This window comes from Lissotriton vulgaris, chromosome 7, assembly GCF_964263255.1.
Source record: "Lissotriton vulgaris chromosome 7, aLisVul1.2, whole genome shotgun sequence".
Lineage (NCBI taxonomy): Eukaryota > Metazoa > Chordata > Amphibia > Caudata > Salamandridae > Lissotriton > Lissotriton vulgaris.
The window spans coordinates 638,731,565-638,758,457 of record NC_141695.1 but is presented as its reverse complement, the minus strand read 5'-3'; positions in this window follow the sequence as shown (position 1 = coordinate 638,758,457).

The window sequence follows — 26,893 nt, the reverse complement described above, 5'->3', positions numbered from 1 at the left end:
TCGGCCTCGATCCCTCGATGCGTTGGTTCTTGCAGCGGCGACAGGCGCTGCGTTGGTTTCTGCAGCGGCGCGGCGATGTTTTACGGTGTGTTTTGAGTACAAATACTTTACACATTGCCTTTGGGATAAGTCTGTCTGCTTGTGCCAAGCTACCCAGGGAATGAGCAAGGGTTATCTAAAGTGTGTGTCACCCTAACCCTGACTAGAAGCAAGGGTTCCTATTTGGACAATAGGTACCTACCTCTGCCAACTAGAGTTCCTCTTTTCTAACAAGCAGGAATACAGGCTGGAAATTAATGCATTGGGGCTCCTGTGCGAGCTGAGCCTGTGGCCCTCTTCAAAGCCGATCCCCGGTGACCCATCCTGTAGGAAGTGATCAGGTGCCACTTACCCATATTGAAGAGAAAACAGCAAAGTGGAGGTAGCTTTGTGCCAAATGGCAGCTCATCACTCACCAGAAAGCTTTCATTTGGCACCTGGGGTACAGTTTGCACAAGGATACATTGCCTGTATGCAATCAATTAATTAAATAATAATAACATATTTTATATAGTGTTTCTTAATACCACGCTCTGATGTTATGAGTGTTTATGTTTTTTTCCCACTAACAAATAGCTTTTATATATCAGATCTTTTCTACGTTGTATTGTTGTTGTATTTATATAGTATAGTATGTCATACCCATGAACAGAATAATAGCACAGCTCTGGCTATCATTTACAACACCAAAACAAGATACAGATAGGCCACACTTCTGCAATGTTCTTTGGTACCTTGTCATGGGTATGACGTATGCTATATAAATACAACAATACAAGCCAAACCTGACTTGCAAAAGGAGCTTTTTTTCTTTCATGGTTACATCCTGCTAATTGTTGCATCATTATCATCCAATTAAGTACTCTTTGTGATTGCAAATACCTGTGAAGTGTAGCATGTTTATATTTAATTCTCACATAAATCCTTAGGTTTATGTGTTTCAACATTCTAAGCAACTTTACGGAATAACAAAAAATGTAGCAACAGTTTGAAAGTGAATGTTAAGTATATTCAGCCCATTCAAACAGCTGGACAACATCCTGGAAGATAATAGCCTTCTCTGAGTTTAGCACACAGGCTATGCCCTGGGCCCTGGGAGAGGCACTAAATTAATACGGATTTCAATTTTGAACATGAAGACGATGACGAACAAAAATTGAGTTGCTACATTTCTATGACTGGGCCTCTCTCCATTGCTTTCTGAACACTCTATCACTTCTCCCTCCAATGGAGACTACAGGAGCTAGTCACCAAATTCAAATTGCTAGCCTGTATGTGCCCTTACATCTCCCGCTGATACTATTTATATTACCTTCTTTTAGCACCAACAGAGGTGCACCTTAAGTATTGTTCATCTCACCACTCCACTTCAACTGTTACCTCATCCTGCTCTGCACCTCAAGCTGTGAGGCAACTCTGGCCCTGTGCAGAGGGGTTCATGCTGGAGGGCACATGTTGAGACCCCCTGTAAATTTGCATCCTCTGTTCCTGCACAGGAAGGAAAGCACAACATGGTGCATTCTTGCCTGTGCAAGAACATGCACTGGCGGACCAACAGCGTTGCTGTTTAAGGCTCACAATGAGCCTTTGAACAGCACCCCCAAACAAACCTGCCCGCCAGACCTCAAAATTACATGCAATCTGGCGGGCAGGCGACGATGAGTTTTGGCAGTCCTGGAGCGGAGCAGTGGGAGCCACCTGCTTCAGGATCGCTGAAACTCGTAATCATGCCCTTAGCCTCATAAATTACTGAAATTTAAATGCTGTTTGAAGATAGGCTTTAGTTTTACTTTCCATCTGTCAGTAGCCTTGTGGAGTAAAACACGTGTGCAGAACGTAAAAAATTATGTTTAAAAGTGCAAAATCGTTGTATCACCGAATCATTTTTACCACTATTATCACAGGTTTAGTCTCTAGGATTTTAACTCTAGTAGTAATGTATATAACAATAACTAAATAATGAGTTTACATATTTTTCATTGCACTGAAACAGTATTTGTATATTTTCTTTGAAAAACATATTAGTAAGTTTCACATGTGAAATGAAATTAAATGAAATTAGGATTTCACCCATAGGTGTCTAGGCGCTGACTTCCAGGGGGTGGACCAAGGTAAGGAAAACACCAGACAACAGGGGGGAAACATCCTTTACAACAGAACCATTACAACGCGGTACCGTTACAATGCAGGATTTACAACGAAAGTCGTTACAACGACTTTCGCTGGAGGGCGCTCTAGGATAGAGGATAGATTAGTTTACTATCCAACACTTTCCCTACTATCCACGGGGACTGGAGTTGGAATAGTAAATTAAACTATTCACTATCCTGCGTCGTAAAGGTACGCGTTGTAACGGTACGCGTTGTACCGTCATACATCCCAACAGGGTGTATGGCACAAGTAAGTGATAGTACTGAGCTAGTTGTTAAACAGCCAAGTTTTAAGGGCCTTGCGAAAGGTAAGCAGATTTTTTGTGGTTTTTAGTGTCAGAAGCATTGAATGCCAGAGTTTGGCAGTGGCCACTGCAAAGCTCTTGCCTTCCCAGGTAGCTCTCCTGAATTTAGGTACAACCAAATTAGCCTGGAAGGAGGATCTTAAAGTCCTAGAAGGGATGCATTGTTGAAAGAGTTGTTTGATCGATTCAGGACCCACACGATGAAGGGCCTTAAAGGCAATGCATAAAAATGTGAACATCATCCCTTTTTTCACCGGAAGCCAGTGAAGTGAGAGGGGAGCCTTGGAGACCGACTGATATTTCAGTATTCCTAAAAGGAATCAGGCACCTGTATTTTGGACCATTTGGAGCTTGTCTAGAGCTTTCTTAAGGGCATTCAAAAAAAGCCCATTGCAGTAGTCAATTTTTGATAAGACCAGAGCAGTGATCACTGCTTTACGTAGGTCTTGAGGGATGAAAGGAAAAACCTTCCTAAATAATTTAAAAATAAAGAAACATGACGAGGTGATGGCATTGGCCTGTCTCACAAAGGAGAGTTTTTAATCAAATTGGACTCCCAGATTTTTCACCTTAGGCACAGGAGTTGGGAGAGCGCCCATATCCTGAGGCCACCAGTTAGGGGACCAAAATGATGGCTAATTGCCAAACAGCAGCACTTCAGTTTTATGTGAATTTCAGCTTCAGACAATTGTTGGACATCCAACAGCCAATCTGTGACATGCAGTTGTGGAAACATTCTGCCGTGCTGTCAGGGTTTTCATTGAGCTGACACTACAATTTGGGTGTCGTCACCATAGGACAACCGAGAGCCCAAGGCCCTTGATCAGATAGGATAAAGGGATAACATACAGATTAAAAGGGGTGGGACACAACTCTGAACCTTGTGATACCCTACAGGGAAGAGTAAAAGAAGTGGACCTGTGATCATTACATTTCACGAATCGTGATCTGTCAGTGAGGAAGGATCTGAGGAGCTTGAGAGCAGTACCTCTAGCTCCTAACTTGAAAAGGCATTTGATAAGAATGTCATGACTGACAGTATGGAACGCTGCCAAAAGATCTAACAGAATTAGGGCAGCATTCCCTCCTTTGTCTAAGGTTGTTCTGATGTATTCAGCAGCTGTGGTCAAGGCAGTCTCAGTGCTGTATTGGCTTCTAAATCCAAAATTGGAGGAATCCAGTAGATTATGATCCTTGATGAATAGAGAAAGCTCAGTGTTTAGTAGTAGTAAAGTTAGGACTCCTAACTTTAGGACTCCTAAATGCCTTTTGTGAATACCTAAAGTTGTAAAGTGAGGATTTATCTCAGTTTTAGGAGTAGTAAAGTCAGGAGTCCCAACTTTACTACTCCTAAACTGAGAAAAATCCTAATTTTAAGACTTTTGGTATTTACAGAAGGCATTTAGGAGTCCTAAAGTTAGGTGTCCTAACTTTACTACTCCTAAACAGAGAAAAATCTTAATTTGAAGACTTTCGGTATTCACAAAAGGCATTTAGGAGTTTTAAAGTTAGGACACCTAACTTCTGTGAATACCGAAATGAGTAAGTGCCTTCTGTGAATACCAAAATGAGTAAGTGCCTTCCGTGAATACCAAAATGGTAGTAAGTTTAGGATTTTGTCTTAAGTTAGTTCTGTGAATCAGGCCCATTCTCCTTACAACTCTTTTTGAGCCAACGTAAAGAGTCATTAAACAAGGGGGTTCGGTGAGAGAGCTGGAGTTCGTATTGGGCTTTAGAGTTAGCACAGAATTAAGAGACGAGGGAACCCAATTATCAATGACATGCGAGTCAGTGTTCACCCAAAGTGTATCAAACTTTACTTTATTCGTTTAAATTCCTCTCTTCTTTCTCCCTTCATTCTTTGTTTTTATTTTGTATTTTCTTTCTCCCTTGTTGTGAATGTATCTAGGACCCTAATTAAGACATTCCCGATTTATGCCCTTATGTGGTTATAACAAATCATATCCTTATAAAGGCATAAGAATCATATCCATATTAAGTCATAGCCAATGCAGTCCAAATACGGCAAGGCTACTCCCATAGACTCCTAGAAAGCACAACGCATTCTTAAACAAACCAAGCCTCCAGCAGCCCGCGAATTCCCCCAGCTTCGGTTTTGATTGGTCCAAGAACTCCTGGAGTCCTGAAAGAACTACCAGTTCTTAGTGACGTCTTATGTCCAACCTTACGTCAAACTCGGCACCTTCCAGGTATAAATATACCAACATCTGCCTTAAGCAACACACGGTGGTTTGGAGCAGATCGGCAATCTACTTGCCCGACGCCCTGCTGATGCGACTGCCGAAGGAAGCCGACCCTCCCTGTTGACGCACTGAGAGAGACGCTGTCTTTTCTCCTGCCGAGAAATCCAGCTCCAGTGTTTTCCGGTCACCCTTGCGGGTTGCTGGGAGTTCGAGTCCTGAGAGAGAGATACAAGACCTCCTTCATTCTATACCCAAGGTACGGAGCTGATTAGACCCATAGAGAATTCTTGATTCAGATTCTTGGCAAAACTGTAACTCATCTACTCCTTCCCACGTACTAGGCTTAGGTTAGGTACACCAGGGTAGGCGTATCTTAGAAACACCAGTTGAGTACGTTTAGTCATTATTTTATCATTGTATGTATTTTATCCATTTTAAGTATCTTATGGCTTAGAAACCATACAAAATGCTTTTACGGTATTATTTCATAATACTCCTTTTACTGTACGCACTTTACTTCATGACAAGTATTGCAATTGTGGCAATTCATTTCTCTTGCATGAGAAAGAAGACTGCGCAATAAATAACCCTTTTATTTAAAACGCCCGTCTCTCTATTTCTCTGCATTTCTGGTGAAACGAAGCATGCACGATTGACTGAGTGAAATAGCTATCTAGTGTTTCCACGACTCTGGAGATATACTCCTTATTCTGGACGGAGCAAAGCTGTCATGTTTATGCGGTTGTCAGAAGCAAATCCCTTCTTGTCTATTCAGGCAAGCTAAACACCTTCTTGTTTACTCGAGAAAGTTTCTAGTGACCTCTGAGCTAGCTGGCACACACAATTAAGTCTAACATATTCAATAGAGACACCTAGTCGACATCAGTCCTACGTCTAAACTATTGTTTATGTTATTCCAATGCGCAGAGCCTATTGGGAATATAGGAACTACACTACATGGCGCCCAACGTTTGGTAAGGCGATAATATAATGCTAGATACTAGAGTAACTGAGTCGTGCTTTTCACACAGACCCCTTTTCCCGTAAAAACTCCGATAGACGTCTGGAGTGGGTAAAAAGGTTAATATCCGCCAAAACTTAGTAGGAAGAGATTCCTATGTATTAGTTTTTGGTTTAGTCAACGTTGAAGGATAGAATGTTCCAAAATATTGTGCACCTAATCTTTGTTTCCTTGAAACTTGCTCTGCAAACTTTCATTAAACAATGTCAACCAACGGCGACAACAACGAAACCGCTGGAGCTGCAGTAGATGCAAATCAACCTGGTTTTGACGTTACAGGGTTTAATGAAAATGACCTGGATGCAAAAAACATCCCGGTAAATGTAAGGAAAACCTTAACTATAAAACATATAGAAAATAGAGTATCATCAAGAGGTGTACAGTCATATTTGTTGTCGAGGCACATGAATATCGACAGACAGAGGTATTCTATTCATGGATAACTTTTCCAGCAGCAAATGCTGTAACACACGAGTTCCACTACTACAAAGCAGGGGAACCTCCAGAGGAATACACTCCTTTCGAGGAAGGTGAAATTCCACTAACCTACCAAGAACATGAGCTCTGGTTCAATGGCGCCCTAAAACATCAAAATCACGTTACCAGGCTGGGTCCACTAGGTAGACCAGGAGCCACATGGCCGGTTCTAGCCAGCTATACACCACATCCTGACATTGAAAAAATGTCAAGCGAAGAACTTTTAGTTCAAATAAAAGAATTAACAAATGCATACAGACAATTAGTTCAATTGACGATTGACGGTACAACCTACCGCCAGAAATTAAAAGAAACAGATATAGCAGACCAACCTTTTGAACTTGGCAGAATAATTGAAAAATCCTATGAAGAATTAGGTAGAGATAGTTTGGGTGGGAAGCCACTAAAACCACAACTAACTGAAAACCCTGAAAAGACTTTCATTAAAAATAATCTCAATTCCCAAAAGAAGAAGTGGGAGGGTAATAAGCAAACCACTCCCAGAGAAAAACATTTTCAGACCAGAGGAAGGTCTCCCCAACGAAGAGATAGATCTCCAGGAAGGGGGGGGGGCAAGTCTCCACAACGGGAGCCCTCTGAAAAAAGATATAACTTTAGAAATAGGGATAATTTGAGAAAACCTGACAGATATCAAGATATTGATACACGTCCCTCTTGATCTTTTCCGACTTCCTCACAGAAATCGGAATGAAGAGGACGGTCAGAACATAAAGAAGAGGGCGTCAAGTCCAAAAACACAGAACCTGCTCATCAAAGTAAAAAATTACAATTTCCCAAAAAGAAGGTAGCCAGTATTAAAGTAAAACATGCCGAGGATTCTGAGGACACAACTCAAGAACGAAGAGTGGGCCCAAACAATGCTAGACAGCGCAGTAGAAGTGACCATAGCTCGCAAGATCCTGATGAATCTTCTGGAGACAGTGGACACAAATGAATACATTCAAGTGGAAACTGCAGACACCAGAGTCAGTGTGCCTCATAAATTATATGAAATAACATTATGTATAGAGGGGGACAAAACTAGGAAAATAAGAGGTCCCTTCTGGGAAAGGTTATGATATCCTTCTAGCAGAAAAGGACTGGCCACCAGAGTTTGTCAGGGAATGCCCACATGGCGAAGAAATAATTATGCCTGCCTTCTCAAATCACATTGATTGATTGATTGATTGATTGATTGATTGATTGATTGATTGATTGATTAAATAAAAAATATACATATGCCAGAAAATGGACAGTAGCCCAAGCTCGTGCATTATATAAAAATCATGCAGGATGGGATGAGGATTCTCCTCACCCATAAAATCCAGTTAAAAAATCAACCTACTGCACAAAGGCAGTATCCTGTTAAGCAAGAAGCTAAAAACAAGTCAGGGAGATCTTAGATCAACTTGAGTACCAGAGGTGATTGAAACATGCACCTCACAAATGAACAATCCTTTGTTTCCTGTATCCAAACCAGACAATTCATTTCGTCTAGTTTTAGACTACAGACACCTAAACTCTTTTTGCAAAACATTTGCAGTACAAAACTCACACAGTGCAGCACTAATGAATATTATCGTACGCAAAAAATATAAAAATACATTAGATATTTCAAATGGTTTTTTTCTGTCAAAACATTGCACCAGAAAGCAGGTATTTGACCGCTTTCTCCAGCATGGGGGCCCAAAATCAATTTTGTTGTCTCCAACAGGGATTCAAGAATAGCCCAGGATTATTTTCAGTCAGGGTAACAGAGTTACTACAAATATATGATGATGAGGCATTATCTTATGTCGATGACATCTATCTTACAGACAATGACCTGGAGACACACTTGAAAAGAGTAAACACCATCATACTTGGGTTTGCATCTGAAGGGTACATATTTAACTTTAAAAAGTCACGAATTGCCCACCAGACTGTCCTATTTTTAGGTTATGAATTATCAAGTGAAGGCAAAAGCCTAGCTGACAACTTCTTAGAGAAGTGTGCAGTACTCCAAGCTCCAAAAATGCTGAAAAACTTACAATCAATTCTAGGTTTCCTGAACTTCGGAAGAACTTACATTCTAAATTATGCAGAGAGGGTTAAACCACTCTACGAATTAATAAAACCTGATTTCAAACCGATTAATTGGACTCAGAAACACACAGAAATTTTACAATCATTACAAACAGACATGTTAACTGAATCAAAACTGCAAACACGCGCAAACGAACGCAACCTTGTAATCCGAGTCATCCCAGGAAGATGCAGATTTACATACCTGACCTCTAATGAGGGAGAAACGGTACCAATAGCTTACAAATCACACTTGTACACACAAGCTGAAATGAAAATCAGTTCTACTGAAAAAATTCTAACTGTGGTTCAAACGGCTGTAGCAAAAGGAAAAGCCCTAGCTCATGAGAAGAGGATATCTGTTTTGACAGCAGTATCAGCCCTTGAAGCAGTGACAAGACCGAGCATTCCAAATGCCATGGCATTAGATCCAAAATGGATACAATGGGTTAATTCTCTGGATACAACTGACATGATACACGCATTTGATCCCAGAATGAAAAAGCTAGAACATCTAGAATACGAATAAGAATGTCCTCTGTCGATCAAAATTCTACCTCTGGAACAGTACACCTGATAGATTTGCACAACACTACGTTGTGGATAAAAAAGTTTACAATTCAGCGTGTGCAATTGTTAAAGGTCGATGGCGCTTAGGTAAATTCAGACCAATGGTCACTAAAACTGAATCAATCAGAAACTGTACAGCTCAGCGAGCTGAACTACGAACTTTAAAGATGGCGCTTGAAAATGCAGATCGCGAATTACCCACACTAATAGTGTGCGATTCGCATTACTGCGTCGAATCTTACAATAATTCCATGCAGACCTGGATTGAAAATGGTTACAAAGATGAAAGAGGTGTCACAATAAAACATAAAAAACTATGGGAACAGGTAGTTCTTTTACAGAAAGAACTACAAAAGACTCACGTGATACATACGCAGAGACTTCAAAGTGATGGCGTTCACGTTGCAGGGAATTCATTGGCTAACAGAGCCACGGCGGCAGCAGTTCAACCTGCTTCCGTAGCTACAAAAAAGCGTTCTGAAAAACAAATAGATGGAGAAACTACTAGTAGTAAGAGCCTCAATGAAAGGCAATTATGTGGCGTTACCTCTAAACTATCCACTCGGAAATACATACATAATTGATGCGAACTCCGTTCCGTTTGCTCAAATCCCTGGAGTGGGGGATAGAGTCATTCCAAACACGCACCGGAGGGCTTACTTGATTCAAGAAGCACACATGGGAATGGGTCTGAGGCACAAAGAGATCCTGAAATCTCTAATAGAATTGCAATTAAAAATACTGGTGGCCGGGAATGAGCGTGCAAGTTTATAACTTTGCAATGGATTGTCAAGACTGCAATAGAGATCGCAGTTATGAACCGGACCAGATATCAGACTCTAGCACCTAGCCCAGATACCAGCCCAGACACCTCTATTAGACAGCATTAGACTATCTACACGTACGCGTCTGACCAGACAAATGCGATCCCATAAATATTAAAACGAGATTCATTTGGATGTGGCCCCAGCGCTCAGCTGACGCCAGAACTGTTATAAAAGATTTGCGAGTTTTTATCAGCACATACGCAATTGGCATGCTACATTCTGACCAGGGTCCTGCGTTTAGCTCTCGAGCTTACAAGGAGGCCATGGCCAGCATGGGCATTGCATTGTGGTGCTCTAGTCCGTTCCATCCTGAGGGAAATGCAGTAGTGGAAAGAAAAAAACGTGACATAAAGCAATCTATTACAGCGAGGGTATTAGGTTCGGTTGATGGGTGGGTCAAACATCTAAGTGTCCAACGTAGTCTTAACAATCTGCCAAGAAATTCTCTGGTGGAATCACTCCGTATGAACTTTTGTTTGGTACAAGAATGATAATCGAAGACCTCTATTGTCAGACTTCAGTAGTGGAACAAAAAGCTTTTGATATCAAAGATCGTTTGGCTGTTTTACAGGACTTGAATGAAACAAGAAGAAGTCTAAGTAACACAAAGCTAAAGCTAACGGCCACTGAAGAGAAACCACCTGTCCCAGCAAGACCTGTCTGGATTCCAAAGATTGGGGATCTGGTCAGAGAAAAGATCGAGGTGAAGAAGGAATTTGGGCCTTCTTACAGAAAAGCAGTACCTGTCTTAGCTATCAGCGGAACAAGATCAGTAGTACTACCCCCCCTTGCTGGTAAAAAGGAGAACCGAGTTGTATCAGTTGACCTTGTAAAACCACAACCATGTGGCCAGTAATAAGTAGTAGGCCCAGTGGACTCCCAAGAAGTAGCAGAAGACCAAACTTTGCTACAATCCAAGAGGTTCAAACTGAGAGACTAATCACATTTGATAAACCTGCAGTGAATAAAAAAGGACTAGGCAACAAAGCCATGGAACGTGTGCCTCTTGAAACCCAAATTGCAACAGTTTGTCAAGAAACACCTGTCTACAAGGATGTATCCTCGGACTATACCAATATGAAAAAGGAAGAAGCAACTACAAATATTAATACCAATCCTGATGCCATTCAAACAATTGACAGAACTGCATCTGGCTACTTTATCAACTTTGATGACTTTTCTGATGATCCAAGTGAAAATGGAGACAAGCCAGCAAACAAAACTTTCAAAGACAAAATTACAGAACTCTTTCATCAACTTGGAGAAACATATTTGACTTCACCGTGGATTGAACTGTGGATTGTGCTAGGTGTACTTTTCCTCCTGCTCTTGCTCATCTTAGCTTTAAGCTTGGGAAGAATGATTGATGGAAAATACAGTACAATGGACACAGCAAGTCAGAACATCAACTTGGTTATAAAACCTCACAGATCCTCTCACATTGAAAAAAGAGAACTATCATCAGTGAACATCACAGCCATTCCTATACCTGGTGGTGTAGCATGGAATAATACTAATTACGAAATCTTGAAATATCCACATCAGTTCAAGATTTATTTAAGTGACTTTGTAGCACCTAGTACTTTCTCTGATGATTGGGACTTTGAAAATATTAATAATATGATGTCAGATTTAGAAATGTCAGCAAAATTTACAGAACAAGATTATTTACAAGATTCATCAAATTATGAAGAAATGTATTGCTTTAATCATTTTGGGCATCATTATTTGAATAAATCTGATAATCCTAGAAATGTTTTCAGTTATAATCAATAGGAACATTGTCCAACTCTGTCAAAAGGCAGTTCAAAAACATTTTATGAGAAGTTCCCATACTTCTCAGGGTTTAATATCACTGATCCAGAAATGTTTTATTTTAAAATTATGAATAAGACAGGAATGAAAAACATGTTGACAAACACTAAACTGATTTATTCTGAAAAAGTTTATGAAAAAATGTCTACATTAGGTTTTGAATTTTGGAAAAATAATATTGAGACAAAAACTGTCTGGGGTACGAAAGAATGACAGGTACAAGGACTAGAATCATTATTCAGAGCCTGCATGATCCCAGAACAAATAATGTTCCTGAATGACACCATTCAACAAACAACCTGTTTTGGTCTAGCCAAGATAAAAGATTTAAACAACCCGTCTATACCAAAGCCTATGCCGGATAGAAATAACACTACAGATGAGGGGTTAGACGTGTTCTATATTTTAAAACAAAACAGAATAAATCCTGATTGGAACAAATGGTTGATCTGGCCCACAGACACTAATAACTGTCAAGATAGATTCCTGAACAAAATACAGGGGTTCAAACAGAACAGGCCAGATCCAAGATATTCCCAGAGACAACATCCAGGGATAATAACAACATACAGTGTAGGAAAACTATGCCTCGAATGGCTACAGAAATCCACACTATCCGAAATTAAGCAACACTTAACTTTACTTAAAGAAGGTCCTGACTTGCGAGATTTCTTACTGGGACCTCGCAAACAGTGTCAAAAACGTTTCATATATGCCGGTATATACACAACTTACAATGAAGCCCGGAAAATAACACACATTGAAACTGCAGAAAAAATACGAGAAATTGATCGTATTAATTTGGAAAAATCACTTTCTGTAGTGGACAATGGGTTAATGACTCTGTCCTCCAGAATTTATTCACTGGACAGCAATGTATCATCTGGTATTGATATAATAGAACAGGATATGCTAATGTTACAACATGGCCAGTTCCAATTACGTTCTATTGTACATTTAGGCTAGACGTTACAAAATTCGCGTTCAGGCAACGTGCCATGGCGTCTAATCAACACAACGTCATTATTTTCTATCTTTAACCTTACTGATAAACAAATCTCATTGGCACAAAGAGGGGCAGACTATACAGTGCTGAGCATTGAAAAACTCAAAAAATGACCATTGACAATGTCAGAACTACCGGTCATTGAGTGGATAATCCATGGCAACATTATAATTCCTATAACAACTTTTCAGTTTCAATTCTGCCAAAAGTATATACCAGCAGGCCTGTATGAAAGGTTGGGTAAAAAATACATAAAGTCAACCTGGAATTCGCCTTATACACATAGATGTTGGAGCGGGGGCAAGAAAGAGGTATTTCTTAGTGGTAACAACTGTAAAAAATCACTAAGCGGTACACTTCTGTGTCAAGGAATGAACTTGCATGGAGCCTGCGAAGGTTCATCAAATAACCTTTCATGTCACCTGCACGGCACCCCTGCTACACAGATAGAGCCGTTTTTCAGACAGCTTTCCAACGGCAGCTATGTTCTAATAAGTGAGCACAGCTGTTGTGGCATGGTGCCAGGAAAAGCCTATCTCGTGAGCGTTACTTCCATGGTCACTTGTTGTATGCAAGTATTGTATCCAAACAGCAAACCAGACATGGAGGCGGCAATATGGCCTTCTTTGAATATCTCTTCTATTTGAATTGATACTTTAAGCAGAATGAAGTCTATTTACAAACAACTGTGCCTTTAACCTCGTCTAGAGAAACGTATGATCTGCAAGTTGCAAGGACAGCAGCAGAGATACATGCATTATTATCAACAAATTGCCCCGTACATTTTGTAGAAATGTTAAGTCAAATCTTAAACATGTCAGATACCAGTGGCATCGCACATGTATTTAAGACAATTTTTTCGGGACTGTTAGCACCCTTTGAAGCAGTTCTTGGCATCTTCCCGAATTTCGTACATTCTGTGTTCGGCGGCCTGCCTCTCATCTTGGGACTCGTAGCAGGAATCTTATTTTTGTCCCTTCTGCTCCGATATGGCAAGTCAAGTCACAGACACAACTCAGGCTACAATGGAAGACACGATCCTAGCAATGCAATACCGAGAACGGATCACTAAAGTCCTCGGCTTGGCTCGGCTAAGAGATCTGAATACTACCTGGTTACTTTCATTCAGACCAATCTGGCAAGATTGCATCTTACCCATTCTACGATGCCTGCTTTGCGCGGAAGAATGCGTGTTAGACCTCTGTCTCACACTCCCATCAGCAGTACCTATGGATGTCGATACTTTGCTTGGTTCGATAACGGCCTATACAACGTGTTGTCCCCAGCGGCTACCCATTCTGATGACGGCATTCGTTGAGACCTCGCCATTACGATTAGGTGGCGGTGAGGTACGAGATGAAAGCGGCACACAGGTACAACCTTCCGTGACCATTGCTGATCTGAACACCGATGATGGCAATGCTTCGCACTATGCACTATTTCTACTTTTTCGGACCTGGTCCAACTTTCACCTACTGTGGTAGACAAATTTTTTACCAGCCTATCTGAGTTAATGTTTTCTCCTAACAACGAGAATAATTTTTGAAATAGCGAGCAGACAGCGTTCCCTGAACTCTGAATTCGGCCTTCAGTTTTGATAAACCGAACTTCTAAAAAACATTAAAACTATTTTTCTTCCCAGAAACGAAAATATTTTCTCCAGTTCTCAAAATATTTACCTTTTTTTGGCACATGATACTCTGCTTAAAGTAGAATTATTCTTAGAGAACAAGATTTCTAATTTTAAATCTCTAGAGACAATATTTTGACTTAGCCTCTAGCAGATGTACAGACTTGTATAAATATGTGATGAAATGGTCTCGACCTTCTATTCTGTATTAGGAGCCATATCATGAATGTAAATTTCATGATTCATTCAGTCAAATTTCTAAATGTACAAATATGCATTATCTGAATGACACCACTGCTTACTAAAAGCGTACATTATTATACTCATTTTTCGTGTATATACTATTTCAAATGCTAACTATGTATTTTGGGGTGGGCTGGAAAACACATGCATCGTTATATGTTTAGTATTGCTCAGAATTTAGTAATGATGGACATTATATGTGGAGTGGGTGTTGTGAATGTATCTAGGACCCTAATTAAGACTTTCCTGATTTATGCCCTTATGTGGGAATAACAAATCATATCCTTATAAAGGCATAAGAATCATATCCATTTTAAGTCATAGCCAATGCAGTCCAAATACGGCAAGGCTACTCCCATAGACTCCTAGAAAGCACAACGCGTTCTTAAACAAACCAAGCCTCCAGCAGCCCGGGAATGCTCCCTGCTTCGATTTTGATTTGTCCTAGAACTCCTGGAGTCCTGAAAGAACAGCCAGTTCTTAGTGACGGCTTATGTCCAACCTTACGTCAAACTCTGCACCTTCCAGGCATAAATATACCAACATCTGCCTTAAGCAACACACGATGGTTTGGAGCAGATCGGCTATCTACTTGCCCGACGCCCTGCTGATGCAAGTGCCGAAGGAAGCCGACCCTCCCTGTTGACGCACTGAGAGAGACGCTGTCTTTTCTCCTGCCGAGAAATCCAGCTCCAGTGTTTTCCGGTCACCCTTGCGGGTTGCTGAGAGATCGAGTCCTGAGAGAGAATCAAGACCTCCTTCATTCTATACCCAAGGTTCGGAGCTGATTAGACCCATAGGGAATTCTTGATTCAGATTCTTGGCAAAAACTGTACCTCATCTACTCCTTCCCACGTACTAGGCTTAGGTTAGGTACACCGGGGTAGGCATATCTTAGAAACACTAGTTGAGTACGTTTAGTCATTATTTTATCATTGTATGTGTGGTAGAGTAGGGTCTGCAATCCTATGGTCATCCCAGATTTTTGCTTCACTGGTTTACGACTTTCCCTGGCTGTGGGCCTGCTAATCAGACCCACAGCCCAGCTGTTCTCTCTCTAAATAGACATCCTTGTACCTTAGGTGCATTTACCAATTGGTATTGGGCCACTCTTGTAAGTCCTTGTACTGTGTACCCTAGGTACGCAGGGCATAAGTGTACCCAAAGCCTACTAGGGGCTGCAGCATGTATTATGCCACCCCTGGCTGGCCATCCAAAACTGACACAACTGGCTGATCAATCAGCTGGGGCAAGGTAGTTTAATAACCCTTTACGTTCGATATAGTATCCCTATATTTAACCTTAAAATGGACACATATACTCCTATAAGTCACTCCTATGGCAGTCCTTAACAATCCTGGAGGCAGAGTGCTTGGAATTATATGAGATGGTGCTCTAGCTTGAGCTGAGCTTGTCTGCAGCTTTCTTAACCAAGTCCTTTAGCTGTTTCCATGATAACGCTATACCATATACTCTTAAGTGCATTATAATCCTCGCGGTTATTGCTAACTTTGGCGTAGCATTATCAAAACATGTCGAGTAAGGTGTCATAAGAATTGGAATACTACCCCCTCGCCAATTCTGGCGATGGGGGTAGCATTCCACCCTTCAAGAGGGACATGACATGTATGTAACTGTGAACCCCGGTTAAAGTTAACTCGAGCCTCAGCATCACAAAATGGGTGCTGCCACCACAGACACGAGTCTGGCCTCCTGCTGCTGGGAGTCCTTCCAGCGAGGGAGGCCTGGACAAAGGGTTTCCTGCATTGGGAGGTGCTAGCACCACCCCAGACACGATTTTGTGTACTGGGTAGGACAGGCCTGAAAGAAATGAGACATGTCTGAGGCTCACATGGTGCCCTGTGCACACACCGGCTCAAACCAGTTGCTGGGGCACTCCAGCCCTAGCTCTGGCATGAAACCGGACAAAGGATAGGGGGTGTAACCACCCCCCTTCCTGGTCCCACCCATAGGAGGGACCTAGTGATAGTACAGCCCCCTTTAGCAGAATTAAGGTAGGTAAGGTGGTCCCATTCCAAATTAGATTATCCTGAATTGAATTTACAAGAAGAAACTCTGGACTTGGACATTCTGCTCCACAGAAGACTGAAGAAATCTCCCTTGTGGCCAAGGAGTGACCACCCTGCACAGGCAGGCACCATCAAGCGTTCCAGCGGTTCACTTTGTCCTCTTCCCGAGTGGATCCAGACTTCAGAGCCTGACGAGACCCGGACTTCCAGACCTCTCCGACCTCTACCTACATCTGCAGCACAGCTAAGATCCGTGGGTGCGACGAGACACGTGGGACGGCCATCTTGAAGAAATTGCACTTCGCTTCCAGCACGACTTCAGAGGCATCCTCGATGAAGTGCTTTGGGGATTGAGAAGCCCCAGCCCCGAGCAGCTCCTGCACAGAAGATCAGCCCTCCAGCATCCACGAGATCTGTGTGGGGCCCTTTTGCCTTATTGTTGCTCGACGCTTTGTATGGTCACTTGCCGGATGGCTAGTGGCCTCCTAGACGACGATCCTTGAAATCCACACCACTGGTCTGGTTGCTCCAGACTGGCCCTTGCTTCCCTGCAAAAGAGAAGCACCCTGGACCCGCCTTTACCACTCACCGCGTGGGTTGCCTTTGCCAAGGCCTGTTGATGCCGAATCCGGAACCAACACCGCCGACAGCGAGAGCCTGCGTGGGACAGCTCGTGCCTCAATCCTGGTCGTCGAAGACACCTCCTGGTCCACGTGGCCGCAGAGTCAAGCATCCACTCTTCACCTGATCGCTACGACATCATCCGGTTCCTTCGTGGTTCCACTCCAGTCACTGGCTGGTGACTTTGAACATTGTCCGCTCTGCTGTCAGGTCTTCATCTTCCTTGATCCACCCTTGGATCACTCCGGACAGCTTCCTCCTGGTCGACCTGCAGCATCTTTCTTCAAGGCTCATAGACTTCAACGCGGAAACCCGACACACTTTGACACCTATGCACCCGCAGCCCGTGAGTGAGGTAATAAGAGCATTTCGGTGCTCAAGGGTAGATCAACTCTCCTAGTGTCCAGATTTCCAGTCGTTCTAGTCCTAACTAGTCAGAACTGTCCGTACTCACCTTTTTCGTAAATTGTACTGTCCATTGACTTTGTTACACATCTCGCGTGTGAGTTCACACTCTGCACACGTGTTCCGTGGGCCTCCCATTACTCACCTAAGGTTAGGGTAGTGTAGTCCCAGCGATCCTACAGCCTCTGGACAACTCAAGTTTAAGTTCAAAGATCTTTATTCGGTTATTCAGGCAAACAACCATAAAAGCTAAATCAAATAAACAGAGTTAAAACATTTATCCTTCCATGCTATTTCTAAATTTTAATGCTAATTTAAAAAAAACTGGTTACATGGGTTAGCAGCTGTAAATAACAAAATGCGGGTCTAACCTGTTTAAAGTTCATTTTTTTCAGAAGGGGTTATAGGTAGAGTCTCCGAGGTATGTCATAATAAGAACAAATAAATAAAAAGTGCACCAAGTCCTGCGGAGACACATTGTCGCAGCCGCAGGACGGTAACACTTGATCTCGGTGGCTCCCCTTAGGAACAGCAAGCAGTAAATGGAAAAGGTCCAAGCAGAACCTAGTTAACAGGAATCGGTAAAAGACCGACATTTGCCAAGACAAATACGGTTCCGTACTGGGTGTAGATTTTATTACAACATATTTGCTAACGCTGCTTTTGTTCACTTCCACCTCCTCTCGTTGCAGATACCGAGAGAGAGAGAAGGTTTTCCTCACAAAAGCAACGTCAGATCTGCTAATAGACTCTGGTCTCAAAAAGAGCTCAGGGTGCCCCAATTCGGAGAAACAATCTTTTAGGTATTTGAGCCACGGAATATTGTACATATTGTCCCAGGATAGGGCTTCTCTCAGGAGTTGATGATTAAGTGGCAGGTCTTTATTTAGCCAACAATTTAACCAGCAGAGTAAGGGTCGTAGTGCCATGGTATCACTTAGAAAGGGGACGCACAGTTCTTCATGCACTATAAAGCTGGCCCTACCCCTGGGGACCCCAGCATGTTTTAGGAAGTTATTTTCAGCAACAACCAGGTCATTAAATGTCGTGTGCCCCCAGAGCTCACTCCCATAGCAGGCTATTGCCACACTCTTTGCCTGATAAATTTTTAGCAATGCAGCAATTGGGCGATTGCCCATTTTCCTAGCAAAGCTGAAGATAGCTGCGTTAGCCTGAGTTAGCTCCCCCCTTTTCCTCTGGACTGCGGGGCCCCATTACAGCTGATTATCCAATAGGACCCCCAGATATGAGAAGGTTTTTGTGGTAGGGATCTTCTCCCCGTTAACATGAAATGAGGGTATCTTTGTAGGGCCCTTCCGTACGTTCATTACAAAGGATTTTGTATTGTTGATGGCAAGGTCTCGAGATTTCATAAAACTATAAAAGGAGTTAAGTAGCGATTGTAATCCTTTTGTGGTCCTTGCCAGCAGGACGGCGTCGTTCGCATAAAGTAGGACAGGTAGTCCTTTACGTCCAACATAGGGGTAATCTGCTCCAGTATTTAAAAGATTCTCTTCCAAGTTGTTGATATATAAGTTAAAAAGAAACGGAGCTAGAATACAGCCCTGCCGGACTCCCCGGTGCACTCCAAAATCCCTTGTTACCTTTAACTCTTGGGAGTATCGTACATTGGCCCTCGTGTCCTGGTGTAGGTCTGCCAGTAAATTAACTAGGTTTTGCTCCATGCCCATTTGGCCCATGGCCTCCCACCGCTTGGCCCGGTTAACACAATCGAAGGCTGATGAGAGGTCCATAAAGGCCATGTGTATTATGCCCTGACGTGCTGTGGTGTATTTTCCAAGGACCATATACAAATTAAGACACTGTGAGATCGTGGAGTGACCTGGCCTAAAGCCGTTTTGGATCGGGGAGATTATGTTGTGCTCTTCCGCCCAGGTTGTCAGTCTATTTAAAATTACCCCCCCCGCTACTTTGACCACAGAATCAATTAATGATATTGGTCTGTAGCAGGCCGTGCTATTTCGGTCCACTTTCTTGAACACAGGGACTATCGTGGAGACCCCCCACGACCTTGGACATCCAGATACAACTGCTGCATTAAACACAGCGGGGAGGACAGGTGCCCATAATGAGACACGTGACTTTAATAGGTCCGGGGGCAGGCCATCGGGCCCTGGGGCTTTATTGCTTGATAGGTCCTTGATTCCCTTTTCAAACTCGCTAATTAAAAAGCACAGAGGGTTATCTTCTAATACATCGATTTTGAATTCTCCTGGTGGCAAATTACTGTTGAAAATAAAGCTAAAATGAGAGACTCATTCTTCTTCTGGTATGTTGGTGCCAACATCGGATTTACCTGTTAATTCAAAAAGGGGTTTATTTATAATTTCCCAAAACTTTGCACTATTACCTAGGATTTTGGGGTCTAACAGGTTTTATAAAATAGAGGCCTTCACTTCTGATTTGCGTTTATCTAGGGCCTTCTTGTAACAAATGTGTGAAACCCTAATTTGTGCAGGGTCTCTGGACAACTCCATTCCTTCTATCGATTTCCTTATACCACTTGTTCAGTATATGGTTTGTTGCACCCCTAGGGCAACATTGTAACTTGTGCAACTTAACGTCTTTTTCATAAGAGTCTTGTCATGTGCTTAGGCCTCTGACCTCATAAAGAGTTCAGAGGTGTTTGTTAGTTAATAAATATCTTGTTTATTTTCATAACTACCTGTGTGGTGTCCTTTCATTTGGTATTCAAGGGGTTTTATGTGGTAAAACAGCTGGCTTCACATGCCAAAAGAGTTTAGCCTAAGACTGCTTTATCCATGCTACCATTAGGATAGCTGGTCTATAAGGTTGACTTCACAACCAATCACCGTAAGGGTTGTTTGGACTGATACAAGGTGATCACTAGAACTAGTGAGCATCATATATCAGGCCAACTTCTCACAGTATGTATTGTATCCATTTTAAGTATCTTATGGCTTAGAAACCATATAAATGCTTTTACAGTATTATTTCATAATACTCCTTTTACTGTACGCACTTTACTTTATGACAAGTATTGCAATTGCGGCAATTCATTTCTCTTGCATGAGAAAGAAGACTGCTCAATAATTAACCCTTTTATTGAAAACGCCCGTAATGCCAGAAACCGGTCCTAGGAAGCTTGTTTCCAGTCCAGGGAAGGCATGGCTTGGCAGTTCGGGCTGGACTGTTCATATGAGGCACAGGGTCAGACTGATTTGCATATGGACATGTCTGAACTGGGGTGGAAGAGTGGGCTAAAGAACGGTGATGGATTAAACCCAGATCTGTTGACTGGGTGTGAGTGTTTGATTGGTTCAGATGCCCCGTCCATCACTACCCCCTTTTGTACCGCTTTGTAACATGAAGACCTCAAGGGCTTCATTTATGAAAAGTGACGCATATCTACGAGAAAACAGCTATGCATCACTTTTCATTGTGCCCTCCTTGCGACACCAATGATGCGTCATATTTACATTATGATGCATCATGTCGCACGGAGTTACAGATACGTCAGTGTTTCTGACGTATCTGTAGAAGCAAAAATGACGCATTGCTGGAGTGTGTCACAAAAGTGACGCAACTACAGCAATTGATCATTACACATGGGTGAGAGAGCGCAATTTGAATAAAACGTATATCCGAGCCATATTTAGAAGTATATAGTATAAACGTAGGAATGAAATGCATATCGTAACATGAAGTTGACACTTATAGCATAAAGTTAACCGATGTAATCAAAAGTAATATAGGAAATGTAACTGTATTTACTTTAGAACATGTATTAGATTTAGAAGGCCCGTATAAGTAGTGGTCTAATGTAGAAGTGTAGAAATGCTTACGAAATGTAGAACGTGCAAAGTAGAATTCATGTACGTGTGTAACTTTAAAATGGAGAAACGGCATGAAATATAGCATGGAGAAATGTGCAGAGAACATATACGGCGATGTAACAAATGAGAATATAAAGTTATACTCTGTGTAATCTATATTCTATGTACGTAAAGGATTTGCTAAATGCGATTGTATGTAAATGTGTGTTAAAGGTTATACTGTGTAGAAGGCTTCTTGTAAAAATGTTAGAAGGGTTTAGGTCATTTGTGATTTTAACCTGGCTGACCAAGGGTTCGCAGGAGGGTAGTCCGCTGTATGTAATTTAGTGGGCTCACAGGAGTCGTGAATAGCCTTGCTGTGAACGTGAGAGCCAAGGAGTCTAGTTCTTGTTAGATTTAAGGTGACAATGCCGGACAAGGTTTATTGCCTAAACGTGAGAGGAGACACTTGGAATTTGAGTCTTGTTTTGAAATGACCATTCACAGGACCAAGAAAGGTTATATACATAGCCATAAAGATTAAAGTTCTGCTAAGGTTATAAACTTTTGATCTGAAATGTCAAATGAAGTCACCAACGGGAAGACGAAGATGGCGTCTAAAGAAGAAAGGTCAACTTAACGGACGACGCGAAAGAGACGAAGCAAGAAGATGACCTCACAGGAAAGTCCGTGGTGGGCGTTGAAGGGGCGTTCCACCCACACTGTGATTGTGTATTTTAGGGACAGCACCCCGGGGATAAGATAGCGAATTGCTCAGAGCGAGAACAGAGAGAAGGGCTAAGAGTAGATGACTTGAGCAGATGCGCTGAGAGAGATCAGAGCGCAAGAGAGCAGTAGGCCGAGGACCCTTAGAGAGCGGATGGGTAGGCAGCGAGGGTACTGCTTCTTAAACTTAAGTTACCTTTAGAGGCTAAGAGAGTTTGAACTTCTTTGGGAGTCAAACTGCTGACACCTTTTTAGGTTAGGAACTTGCGAAGTAGGGATGTCACGTAGTATAGAGTAGGGACAGATTTAACTTGATTATTTTTCTCTTTCTGTAGATGACGCAAAGGAACCACTTCATATCAATGCTTTTAATTTGCTGATTTTTTAACTGACTTTAATTGTATTCTTTTGTATACTTATTGAATCTTATCCTGAGAGGATTGTATATGCACTTAATTTTGATTTTATATAAAACCTTTAAAACTTCATCAGTTGTCAGTGGTCCTTCAGAGTTGCGTCAGTTTATGGGGTTTATCTAACCTATGCGGGGTTTGTCTTTTACTCAATGACAGATAAAAACCGATCCAAAATTGACGAATGAGATAAGTTATTAAATTGATCATAAATTGATATCAAAATTTCATTCCCCGCAGTTGGTAGCAGAGAAAGATGGTTTTCTTCTTGAGGAAGACAACCTAGGTCAGGTCTAGTTTACCCCAAGGTCCCTAGTCATCGACGACCACAAGAAGAATCCCTGCCGAAGACGGTACTAACGGTGTGTCGAGAGAAAAGCAGCAGAGTCGGTCGAGAGTGAGTATAAGGGTCATGCGTTGTAAGATTGCGGTGTTTTATGTTGTTCCTGTGTTGTAATGTCAAGCGGAGTTGAATGCCTGTAGTGTGATTGAGGGAAGGTTGTGAGCGCGCGCAACCGGATGAAATCTTAAGCTCCAGGGAAGGACTTAAGTGGTTCGGGTGTATCGAACACCCAGAGTAATTTGTCTACCATTGAAAGGGGGTCATGAGGTACCATTGATCGCCCGACAGACCGATGATAGGGGGAGCGTAAGAGTGAGTGTATGAGTAACGGACGCTGGTCGTACGTTTACTGTGTGTAAGTAACCTATCAGTTGAGGCAAGCGTCTGACCGTAAGAGGAAAGGCGTTTCGCCAGTTGAGGTGACAATTACAGTTAAGACTGTGGCCGTACAGTCAGGGAAAGGTGATCGCTTGGACGGAAGTAATCATTTTTCGGTGTATGAATGAAAACGCATGCGAGATCGTGAGACGAGTTGAGAAAGAAGGAGAACTGCTGCAGAGGGAACGAGTGACGTCAGCATAGAACCGCGCTGAGATTGGTTAGTTTGTCATACGTCAGCGTAGAGCCGCGCTGAGATTGGTCGGTCAGCGTAGAGTCGCGCCGGGATAGGCCGATTAGCGAGAGCCGCGTAGGGATTGGTTGGTTTGTCATCGGGACGTAAACAAGGAAGAGAATTAATAAGAGAAAATCACAGATTATCGAAAATGAAGTGTTTTAAGAGTTTAAGAGCAATCTTTAGGAGGAATAGAAGAAACTTATATGCCGGAGAAGAAGCTCCACCAGAAGGCACACCAGCTTATCATATGGCAGTAAATGTAGGCTTACACTCGATACTATGGATCTCCGAGTGGAATAAGCTAACTGAAGGGAATAAGGAACTGACGTTTCCGAGATTCGGAACGTTTAAGCTAGACGTGTTGAACGAACTGAAAGCGGTAATGCTTGCAACAAGACCTCTACCGAGGCCAACACAGTTTGAAGCCCTTAGTGCATGGTTTAGAGCAGCACACGAAAAGAGCGTAAAGAGGCGCCAAGAAAGAGTGAGACGATCAGTAAAGGCAGTGCAGGATGCTAAATGGGACGAGGAAGCTAAGAAGTGGAGGGTACAAAAAATAGAAGCAGACAAACTGTACCCGATGCTAGAAGTTACGGGAGAAAAGAAACCTCTAGAGGAAGATGAGGAAAGCGAGACAGAAGAGGATCTGATAGAGAGGCTATTAACAGATAGACCACCTCCGTACAGCGGAGGGGCCGCAAGTCCCATATTACAACAAGGGGACGGAGCTAGATGGGGGGAATATAAATCGATCCCAGTAACAGAGTGGGATGCCAAGAAAGATGAGGAAATACCTCAATCTAGTTCCGAACAGAGAGTAGTGGGAAGATTCGTGGTTCAGAAGGTGCCAGAAACGCAACATGCAAGGTCGTACCAAATGCCAGACGCTTTACAAGTACCTGTTACCATAGGCCCTATTGTGTCAATCTACAACCCAGAAGGGGTCCAGCAGGAGGAACAGGCACGATGGGACAGGGAAAGGGCAGAGATGGAGAATAGGAATACCATGATGAATCCTCAGAGACAGATACTAGCACCGATGAGTCGGAGTACCCCATTAGATGCCGCAACAGGTCCCTGGATAGAACAGGGGGGTCAAAGAGAGCCAATGGACTTAAGGGGACCAAAACCGAAATCCTACAAGGAATTAAGGGAATACCTGAAAGAATGGGATACCGCCGAAGAGATTCGGAATAAAAGTTTAGAAACAGGAGCAGAGTGGAGAGACCAGGATAACAGGATCCTCTCTCATTGTGGAGCTGGCGAAAGCAGCCCGGAGTGGGAGAGAGGGAGCCAGGAAAGCAGAGGAAATAATTGTCCTACTATCAGCGGCAATAGGCAAATGTGTGACGACAGGAGTGCAGGGTGTGGCGAAGTGCCTCGCGTCACCTTTAGTGAGGGGGAACGAAGGACGCAGGAGTACCGAAATACTTTCAGATGCACGCACCATACCCCGAGTGAAACGGTGCAACATTGGAATCACGGGAACATGGAGAGTCGCGAAGGGTCTCGCCATGCATCCGGTGATCGCGAACGAAGTCATGAGAATATAGGGAGTCGCGAAACGTCTCGCCATACTTCTGGTGATCAGGATCGAGATCACGGGAGCATGGAGGGCCATGAAGGACCTTATCGTTTATTGAGCGACACCAGACAGCAAGCGAGTTACAGTGGTTTTGAACAGAACGGTGGATCCTATCTCGTATCTGGAGAAACCGAGCCGAAAAGACGGAATGTAGGGATGGGGGATGGAGCATTGTTCCATCACACCCCACGGGAAGATGGGAAGGCTTGGGATCTAGAGAGGTGGGAACAAAGAGATGGAAGGAAAACTCCTCATAACTCACCTGTGTTTAGGCGTAGGGCGCATAGTGGAGGTGAGAGGGGTGTGAGCGAACAACCTAGGACTGACATACTGAGAGCTGAAATAAAAGCAAGACGGATTGATGTAATGAGTTTGAAATCAGACTTAGATGAAATAATTGACGGCACAGTGGCAATAGAGAGGTTAGAGCTGTACGCACCAGATGAAATACTGTTTTTATCAAAGGATGTTACTCGGAAGGCAAGGGCAGCTCATGAAAAATTATCTGAATTGGCTGACAAGTATATGATAGACATGTCACGAACTAAAGCTTTGCAGCCCAATCATAGGCTAAATTGCACAGACCGAGATCTGGATGAACGTAGAACGATTGGACTAAGAGTACACATAAGGGAACTAGTCATGTGTATTAGGATATGGAGAGATCTGGATAGATGGGAGGAAAAATGGTCTAAGAGGGGATCTGTCAGAAGAAGTACAATTGTGAAGTCCCAGGATACAGACCTAATGCGAATGGAAGCTTTCCCTTTGCGAGAAATCGCGAACGGAAACTACGTTCATGTACCTTGGAGTAGGGGGGATTTAGCGGCATTCACTAATTCTTTCCCGAAACTGAGAGAAAACCCTGTAGAGTGGTACAAGCAGGTAGAGAGGTTCGTGAAGATCTCTAAGGTGTTGTGGATCGATTTGAACACATTGTTCGATATCGTAGTACCCGGAGATTTGTGGACGGCATGCAAACTTAGTATTGAATGGCCCACTTGTGAGCCTCCGAGAGATACCCAGACAAATGGTCCATCTGATAGAGTCATGGAAAAATACGAAAGAGTAATAACATGGCTAAAAGAGAAAGTGCCAGTGCAGGACATAGACTGGGTTAAGATAGATCGAACAACTCAGGAGCCAAAAGAGACGGTTCACGAGTTCTATGAGAGGTTACTGAAAGCATTTAAACAATACAGTGGGTTAGACGTAATGGATCCTAAGGACATAGGACAGTTTGTGTCGAAGTTTGTTTTAGGATTGAGACCAGACATAAGCCTGATGATACAACAGCATTTGATCTGTTGGCAGAACAAACCTTTAGATGAGATTCTAAGGTATGCAAGGTACTGTAGCGATGAAATAGATTCGAAGGCAAAGAAACTCAAGGAAAAGCTAATGCTGGTACAAATGCAAGCAGCTGGAAAGGGTGGACAGCGGCAACAGGGAACAGGAACGCAAGTAAAGAAACAGAATAATCAGAGCAGAGATGAGGAGGAAAGACCGAGACCAAGAATGGATATTGCGACACTGAAAAAGACAACGAGGTGCCATCAGTGTAATGAGGTGGGACATTGGCGACGCGAGTGTCCTTACAATGTTGAGACAGGGGAATTAGAACAAGAGGAGGAAGAGGTACAGAACAACGTGGTTAAGGGAGCCGCAGTCCCGAAGGGAAAGTTTATCAAAGGGGGGACTCAGACTCCTCGAGCCCCGTTTCCTCAACCACCTCGCATTACAAATGGAGGGAAAACCTATAGACAAATGCCATTGTTCGTAGGAGGAGAAGAATGCTACTACGTTGACCCTCTTACAGGGCAACGAGTGAATAGGGAAGAAGACTGTACTCTAGGTGCAGCCCTGGAAGTAGATCAGAGAGGACCATACGTAGAGGCTGAAGTAGCTTGATGTCCTACAACCTTTTTGGTGGATACGGGGGCCACTCGATCCACGCTGAGATCAGCGGTAGTCCCAGGTCTGCCAATATTGGGAGAGACGATTCA